This window comes from Puma concolor, chromosome D2 (assembly GCF_028749965.1).
Source record: "Puma concolor isolate L17-30 chromosome D2, mPumCon1.1.hap2, whole genome shotgun sequence".
In the NCBI taxonomy this organism is placed as follows: domain Eukaryota; kingdom Metazoa; phylum Chordata; class Mammalia; order Carnivora; family Felidae; genus Puma; species Puma concolor.
This window is the reverse complement of record NC_141677.1, coordinates 16,784,886-16,793,418: the sequence shown is the minus strand read 5'-3', so window position 1 is coordinate 16,793,418 and position 8,533 is coordinate 16,784,886. Positions and strand designations below refer to the sequence as shown.

General features: G+C 45.0%; 2 long non-coding RNA genes across 2 annotated transcripts; both read right to left on the bottom strand.

Moving 5' to 3' along the window:
* Window positions 1–744: 744 nt before the first annotated feature.
* On the bottom strand, window positions 745–3,460 carry LOC147575810 (uncharacterized). The gene is made up of 2 exons (XR_015241580.1): window positions 3,282–3,460; window positions 745–1,339 (listed from the first exon to the last, which is right to left on the bottom strand). It is a non-coding gene; the product is annotated as an uncharacterized LOC147575810 (long non-coding RNA).
* Window positions 3,461–3,504: 44 nt separating this feature from the next.
* LOC147575809 (uncharacterized) lies at window positions 3,505–7,189 on the bottom strand. Its single transcript, XR_015241579.1, has 3 exons — window positions 7,073–7,189; window positions 6,746–6,896; window positions 3,505–3,757 (listed from the first exon to the last, which is right to left on the bottom strand). It is a non-coding gene; the product is annotated as an uncharacterized LOC147575809 (long non-coding RNA).
* Between the last annotated feature and the right edge of the window lie 1,344 nt (window positions 7,190–8,533).

Genomic DNA, 8,533 nt, shown 5'->3' with positions numbered 1-8,533 from the left:
AGATCCTTACGGATTCATGGGGAAATAAAACACATTCGAGAAAAAGTCGACTACCATCCGGGGCCTGGTAAGTATTTAAAAATTCCAAGGCGAGTGGGAAAGGAGGCCTTTCTGCAGAGGGAGATTCTATCTCTAAGGCCATGATCCTCAAAGTGAGGTCGTTGGGCAGGCAGTATCAGTGTCACCTGGGAGCTTGTTAGAAGTGCAACTTACTGAATCAGTGTCTGGATGTGGGGCCAAGGAATCTGCATTTAACAAGGGGGGATTCTCAAGCATACTGGAGTTTATTTATTTATTTTTTTAAAACTTTTTTTTTTAACGTTTATTTATTTTTGAGACAGAGAGAGACAGAGCATGAATGGGGGAGGGGCAGAGAGAGAGGGAGACACAGAATCTGAAACAGGCTCCAGGCTCTGAGCCATCAGCATAGAGCCCGACGCGGGGCTGGAACTCACGGACCATGAGATCATGACCTGAGCCGAAGTCAGTCGCTCAACCGACTGAGCCACCCAGGCGCCCCAAGCATACTGGAGTTTAAGACTAACTGCATTGTGGGGTGGAGGGGAGGATGGGGAGTCATACTGGGAGGCAGGAAGGGAAAGGGGGAAATGCAGGCGGGGACGAGTGATGTAGGAAAGACCATGGGGACTGATTATAGAATTTACAATTTTCCAAGCCTTTAGTTAGGAGCTGGGAGCCTGGAGGAGTGGAGAACAGGACAAGCAGGAAAGCAGCACACACACCTGGAATGCCAGAACATGACTTTATCGCGTGGACCAGGCGTTTCTAAAAATGTGTTCCTCTGAGATGTTCCATGAAAACAGGATTCCAAGAGCAAATTTGTTTGGGAAACGCTAGATTCTGTGTACTCCTCTTGGGAATTTACAGGGCACGTGAACACATTAGAGGCATTAAAGTTCTTAAAAAAGCACTTGTGTGGAACTCGCTTCGGAAATGCTGCTTTAGGCAATGGGAAGCCAATGATTTTGAGCAAGAAAGCACCATAATGAAAGCAGACTTCTCCTGGTTTCCCTCAGTACACAAAGCCTTCGCTCAGAAACCGCAGGAAAGAATCTTTTCCTGACTCTTCTTCGTACTTACTCCCAGGGAAAACTTCCAGTCGTTCTCTTCCACCGCAGGAGATCTCGGTCAGGACGGTCAGCACACTACTCTGCTCAGAGCCACTGTGGCAACCTGTCAACCACTGCCCCGCTGGTTCTTTGGTCTCGTAGAAATGTAAATACCTGTTCATTAACATGGAGGGCAGCCATCATTCATATTGATGGTCACGTTCGAGCGCTTCATCCAAGTGATCGTGGCATCTTTGGAGCCCTGTTAACTGAAGACCCAATCAGTTAATGGTCTATATCTCTGGGCAGTTTTTAGCTAAGGTATACCACAGTAGTCTTTTCAAACATGGTTGTTTAATTACAACTTATCATATATATGATACATATCTAGAAAATGATATATATGGACAAATATATCACATATATCTTATATATGTATATTTTATACTTGTATATTTTAAATATACATTATCATATATGTACATCTTATACATGTATATTTAAAATATACATGTATATTTTAACATTTCTTTGAAGGAATTGTTCTTTTTTTTAATGTTCTTTTCATGTTCTTTTTTAATGTTCTTTTTTTTTTTAATTTGAGAGAGAGAGTGAGAGTGAGCATGAGTGGGGGAGGGGCAGAGAAAGGGGGACAGAGGATCTGAAGCAGGCTCTGTGCTGACAGCAGAGAGCCCGACGTGGGGCTTGAACTCAACTAACCGTGAGACCATGACTTGAGCCGAAATCAGACGCTTAACTGGGCCACCCAGGTGCCCCCATGCTTGTCTTTGTGAAAGCTAGTCTTGTTCTGAATTCCCCAACAGGAACATAGGGGTTTACTGACTAACAGCAAATGGTGGGATCTCCTAGAGCCATATGATGTCGAGAGTTGGTGGGGACACTCAAAAGAAGCCCGATTGTTTGAATTATTATGTCCCAAAGGTGGTGTGGTGTTCAAGGGGGTTAACTGAAATGGTGACAGTTGAACTGTCAAAAGATTCTGTGGGAACAGTCATGGTGGGCACCCGTAGCCCACGGGACAGTCTCTGGAAGATGACTGAGGAGGAGGCATGACCAAGACTGGGGACACTGCAGTGAGGGACCCACATCAGAGAAGAGCAAGCATTGGGTCAAAAGACGAGCACAGGAGGTCGTTGGACAAATCCTGATAAAGGCTTGGAGAGTTCATCCTGGAACCAGGAAGTGAAAGGCCTCAGTACGGACCCTCCAACGTCTGCCAGCACTGCCTGCCTTTGTGTTAAAAGGAGGCCGGAATGGGGAGCAAGCTAAAGAATGGGGACCAGCTTCCTCTCTTTGTGCCCCAGTTTCCCCCCTCCCCCTTTGTATACAGCCTCCATCCTGAATAAACTCTGGTTCTCAGAGCTGAAATGGAGAGCATTCATCCTGTACAGAGGCTAATACTGCTCAGAAGCGCACAGCCAAACCAAGAGAGTCACCAGGCGAGACCCCCGCCCCGGACAACACCTGGGGGAATCCAGTGGATCTAAAAGAACCGGTGCATTAGTCGTCCAATGAGGCCCAAATGGAAATTAACAAAGAGTGTGTGTCTGTGTGTGTGTTTCCTTCCTATCCTGAGTCAGCACTTCAGTAGAAGAGCAACTGGGTGATAGGGTTTGAGACACTTAAGCCACAGGGGCCACACTCAGAGGTGGACGTTTCCCTCCGTTGGCAATTTGCGAAGTGAGGATGTGACTGCAAAGATTTCCTGCTAACTTCTGCCATCTAGTGCCTGGCACGAGAGGTAGTGTCACCGCACCTATTCTGGCTTCCTGTGTGAATGTACGCATATTGATACAGTGTGAGAGAATTCTAAAATCAGCAGGATGCTTTGGACCTCAAAGCATGCACACAGCAGCTGTTCTCCTTTGTTGCCTTCCCTTCCCCAAAGCTGCCTGCTGCCCCTCCTTTCTGTCCCTCTGCCCCAACCCTGCCACCCAAGAAAGGTGGGGCCAGGCCTTCAAGAGTCCCTCACCTGTCACCTCTTTGTGTTTCCCCCCTTGTCTGTTCCGTGCACGGAGAGAAGGTCAGTTACCCTGACGGAAAATTCTCTAGAATCCAGTAGACATCATGCCTTCACACAGGCCTATATCCGTGATTTATCGATCCTTTTCAACAGATTTTTATGATCACAAAAGTGACACGTGCTCATTTGGAGACACATCAAATAAAAGGGCCCCATCATCTCCGCACCTGTTTATTATATTAGGGGCGTATCCGTTGGGGAGTGGGCGTAGGTAGGTAAGGCATTCTGGCGTGGGAAGGGAAATCCCTGGAAGAATGGCTAAAGAAGCTTCTAAATGAGCCTGGTGAGGGAATCGCCAGCGGCCTCCCGGGCTCCTCGAACGCGGTGCTCCCCTTCCAACGGGGGTCCCAGGCGGCTACCCCCCCAACCCCCCACCCCCCCACCCCCCCACCCCCCCAGCCGCCGCGCGCCCCTCCCCCGCGCGTGCGCACAGCCTGTCCACGTCCGACCTCGGGCGGGGGTGCGCAGCGAGGCCGGCGCGGGGTCGGGGAGGAGGTTGGTGGCTGGGGACCCGGGCGCGGGAGAAGGGACGCTCAGGACGCCTCCCACGTACGTGCTGCGGCTGTACCCCTGGCTGCATCTGGTATCCTCTTTGATTGCATCTGGCATGTCTGCGACGGGAGGTGCAGCCGGAAATAATAACCTGTTCAAATAACAAAAGCCCTTAAAGTTATTTGTAATATGGTAAAGTAAAAAAACAAAAATGGTTCATAACCCCATCGTCTAGCTAACCTCTCTGGGCATTAAAAAAAAAAAAAAAAAATTCAGTCACAGATTTGAAATACGCAACACAGCATAGAAAGTTAGAAATGAAAAGTACATAGCCTTCCTTCCCAGCAGTACCTTCGTCCCTCTTTTACAAAGATAAGCATTTTTATGTTCCCCCAAATATGTATGTGTGTGTGTTTTAACATTTACACAATATGTATTTTTACTCTTCTCGTTTTCACCTCATCTTCCTTAGGGATATTTCCCTATTGGCACATCTACGTCTCATACTTTATTTATTTATTTTTTAATGTTTATTTTTTGAGAGACGGAGAGAGACAGAGCGTGAGTGGGGGAGGACAGAGAGAGAGAGAGGTAGACACAGAATCTGAAGTAGGCTCCAGGCTCCAAGCTGTCAGTATAGAGCCCAGTGCAGGGCTTGAACCCACCAACTGCAAGATCATGACCTGAGTTGAAGTCGGATGCTTAACCAACTGAGCCACCCAGGCGCCCCTGAACATCTTTTTATATAATAGAAATGGCAGCTATTTGTTTTTCTGTGAATTGCTTGTTCATATTCTTCGCTTATTTTTCCACTGGGTTCAACTTTTTTATTACTAATTTGGCTAGGCTTTGTAAATAAAGGAAATTATCTTTTGTCAGTCATTGTATTTGCAAATGCTTTCCACAATTTGTCCTCTGTGTTTTAACTTTGTGTTTAGTTATTGGTTTTGTTTGGGTTTGGTTTTTGTGACACAGAAAAATGTTAACATTTTATATGGCAAATTTGGTAGAGTGCCTTTAGTGTTGTGGGTTTTTGTCTAATTTGAAAAGCACCCCCCCCCACTGCAATAAGTAAGTAAAAAAGTAAATAAATTCACCCATGCTCTTAATGAGTTAATAAATTATTAATTTAAAGTTTATTTATTTATTTAGAGAGAGACACAGAGACAGTGAAAGAGGAGAAGGGGCAGAGAGAGAGAGAATTCCACGCAGGCTCTGCACTGCCAGCACAGAGCCTGACGTGGGGCTCGACCCCACAAAGAAGCCGAGAGATGATGACCTGAGCTGAAACCAAGAGTTGGACGCTTAACTGACTGAGCCACCCAGGTGCCCCACCCCTGCTTTTAATTTAAAACAGACACACAGCTTTTGTTGTTAGGAAAGTCATATGGTCAATGAAGAATGTTCTAAAATACACATAAGCAAAAGCAAAGAATCCTATAGTCTAAATGTCAGAGAGCCACTATGAGCATCTTGCCATAGAAATTTTCAGCCATTAATTCTGTACAATAATTAAGATTGTGTTTTAATTATGTCATGAACTACACTTGTTAAATATTTGCATTCTATTTTTAAGAAAGAGCTTCATTGAGGTGTAATTGATATATCACAAAATTCACCCATTTTAAGTAAATGATTTTTAGTGACATTACAGAGTTGTGCAATCATCACCACAATCAAATTTTAGAACATATTCGTCACACCAGACAGAAGCCTTCTGTCTCATTTGTGGTCACTCCCTGTTGGTACTGCCAAGCCCTGGCAACCACTAATTTACTTTCTGTCTCCATCGATTTGCTGTTTCTAGACATTTTGTATAAATAGAATCCTAGAATATGTCAGCTTTTTCATTTGTCTTCTTTCACTTAGTATAATGTTTTGGATGTCTGTCTGTGTCATAGCTTAGATCACTACTTCATCGTTTTTATTACTGAGTAATATTTCATTGACTGGATATACCACATTTTGTCCATCTACCGATCAGTTAGTTGGTGGACATTTGGGTTGTTTCCAATTTTCGACTATTCTGAATAATCCTGCTATGAACACTTGTCTACAAGTTTTTGTGTGGACACATTTTCTTTTCTCCCAGGTATATACTTAAGAGTGGAATTGTGGAGTCACATGTTCACATTTGGATTACATTTTGAAGTGCTTACTGAGACCAGTCTGTATCCAAACCTTCACTAGAAAATGAAATCAGGAGCATCTGAGGGAAAACCACCACTGAGAGACAAGACCTGTCTGGTAAAATTAAAGTTACAGGAATTTCAATAGGGTGTAAGATTACCGTTGGGTCTTATGCTAGCAGAATGTTAAAATGGGTTTCTTCCTGTCTAAATTTTGACTCAGGCACTGATGTAATGGACATCAAATACCAAAATAAATGTGAGACTGAGTCGACATGGGCAAAATTTAGAAAAGATCAAGGATATAAAAGGAGAATCAGAAGAAATATCTATATACCTATGTTCATCGCAACATTATTCGTAACAGACAAAAGGGGGAAGCAACCCAAGTGTCCATCAATATTCGAGTGGATAAAAAAAATGTGGTATGCCTGTACAATGAAGTATTATTCAGCCTTAAAAAGGAAGGAAATTCTGACACATGTTACAACATGGATGAACTTGGAAGACATTATGCTAAGTGAAATAAGCCAGTCACAAAGGACAGATATTGTATGACACCACTTATAAGAGGTATCTAGAGTTGTCAAATTGATAGAAAATAGAATGGTGGTTGCTAGGGGTTGAGGGGCAAGGGGGTAGGGAGTTATCGTTTCATGGGTACAGAGTTTCAGTTCGGGAAGATAAAACAGTTCTGGAGATGGACGGTGGTGATGATTGTACAACAATGTGAATGTAATTTAACTGTCTACCTAAAAATGGCATATTTTATGTTTTATATATATTACAATATATTACCCGCAGAAAAGGGGTATCAGAGTGTAGCGAGAAGAGGGGAATTCACACCATTGCCCTTTCTCCGCATCTGCCCCTCGCCTGCCCAAAGGTAGAGAAAGGAGCTTCAAGGTGGTCACTCTGAGAGCTCAGGTGTCTGCTGAAGTTGGGGAGTATTTGGAATGGGGTCTGAACCTTCCTGGGAAATGCAGAGGGTGAGAAGTAGGTTCACTAACCAGGAGTCAGGCACCTGCTGCTGCCTTGGGAACCTCAAGGCCAAGGATTCCTGAGTATTTCCTGTTGATCACAGGGGGCCAACACAGGCATGGCGCCGTCTGGAGCCTTATATAAGTCCTGCCCAAGAGAGCCACCCGGGAAAGCAGGAGGCTGCAACAAGAAGATTATGTGGATTGGATGGTGATGAGGGTGGGGGGTGGGGTGCCTCAGGAGGGCGCGTGGGAGAAAGAAGGTCATCAAGGTCATCGTGCGCTGGATTGACAATAAAGGAACGCCCGCTACTTAGCTGCTTGGAACTGAGGCTCCAGGAAAAGCATTCCACCTACCCCCTACACGTGATCTTTGTGAATAAACTTCAGTAACAGCAAAAGCAGTCCAAAAGAAAGCTATTACAATTTCTCCCTCTTGCCTCTGAGTTTATAACAATAGGCTAGAATAGCGGCCTCCCTCTACCTGCAGTTTCGCTTCTGCAGTTTCGGTATGGCGCGGTCAACGGCCCCTTGAAGCAGCCCATCCTCCTTCTGTCGAATCTGCCGGAAGCCAATAGCAGCAGAAATCTGCATCACATGGTACGTCAGGATGCACGTCACTGGCCTCACTCCGGCGCCTCAGGAGGCATTTCGTCATCGCACGTCACCTCCAGAGGGGTGAGTACGAAGCAACACGATGTTTTGAGAGCTAGAGAGACACTGCGTTCACAGAACTTTTGTTACAGTGTATTGTTTTAATCGATTTGTTCGGAGCTATTGCTGTTTAATCTCTTACTGCGCCTAATTTGTTAAAAAAAAAAATTTTTTTTTATGTTTATTTTTGAGAGAGAGATTGAGCACAAGCAGGGGAGGGACAGGGAGAGAGGGAGACGCAGAATCCGAAGCAGGCTCCAGGCTCTGAGCTGTCAGCAACAGAACCCAAGGCTGGGCGCGAACCCAGGAACAGTGAGATCATGACCTGAGCCACCCAGGGGCCCCTACTGCGCCAAATTTCTAAGTTAGACTTTATCATACATTTGTATAGGAGTGAACTTAGTATACACAGGGTTGGGTACTACCCCGGGCTTCAGGCATCCGCTGGGGGTTTTGGAACGCATCCTCCGTGGATAAGGGGAACGACTGTATGGGGGTGAGTTACAGTCCAAAGCCTTATGTACGCTCACGAATGCATTCCAGTTGGTGCTCTGCAACATGCGGAGAAACTTCAGAAAGAAATCCGAGATGCTTCTCTCCTAAAGACTAGAGGAGAATGGATGCCAGCCGAGCAGACCAAATTTAAATTTTACCGACCTTGTAAATTTTGGAACTCTAGATAGATTCCAATGAGAAGACAGAGAACTGGACAAGAAAATAAAAGTTACAGACATTTCTCTGTTCTAGAACGACTGCATGGCGTGCAGGTCAAATTCTGTGGGGATCCCATGTTTTCCTCAGAAACACCCAGAAGCCTGATTGGTTTTTGTTTTTGTGTTTTTGGGTTTTGTATGTATGCATGTATGTATTTATTTACTTATTTTTGAGCGAGAGAGGGAGGGGCAGAGGGACAGAGAGAGAATCTTAAGCCCAACGAGGGGCTTGATCTCACGACCTGAGCCTAAATCAAGAGGCAGAGGCTTATCCAGTTAACCGATTGAGCCATCCGGGCCCCGCACCCCAACAGATTTTAAAGGGAAGAACTGTTTATATATAAACTTGGTGTACAAATTGTCCTGTAGTGCCTTTAGTTGCACCTCATTTAAAATTTTGAGTAAGGGCAGTTCTAGACCCTATAACGAATATCTTTATTCAAATGCAAAT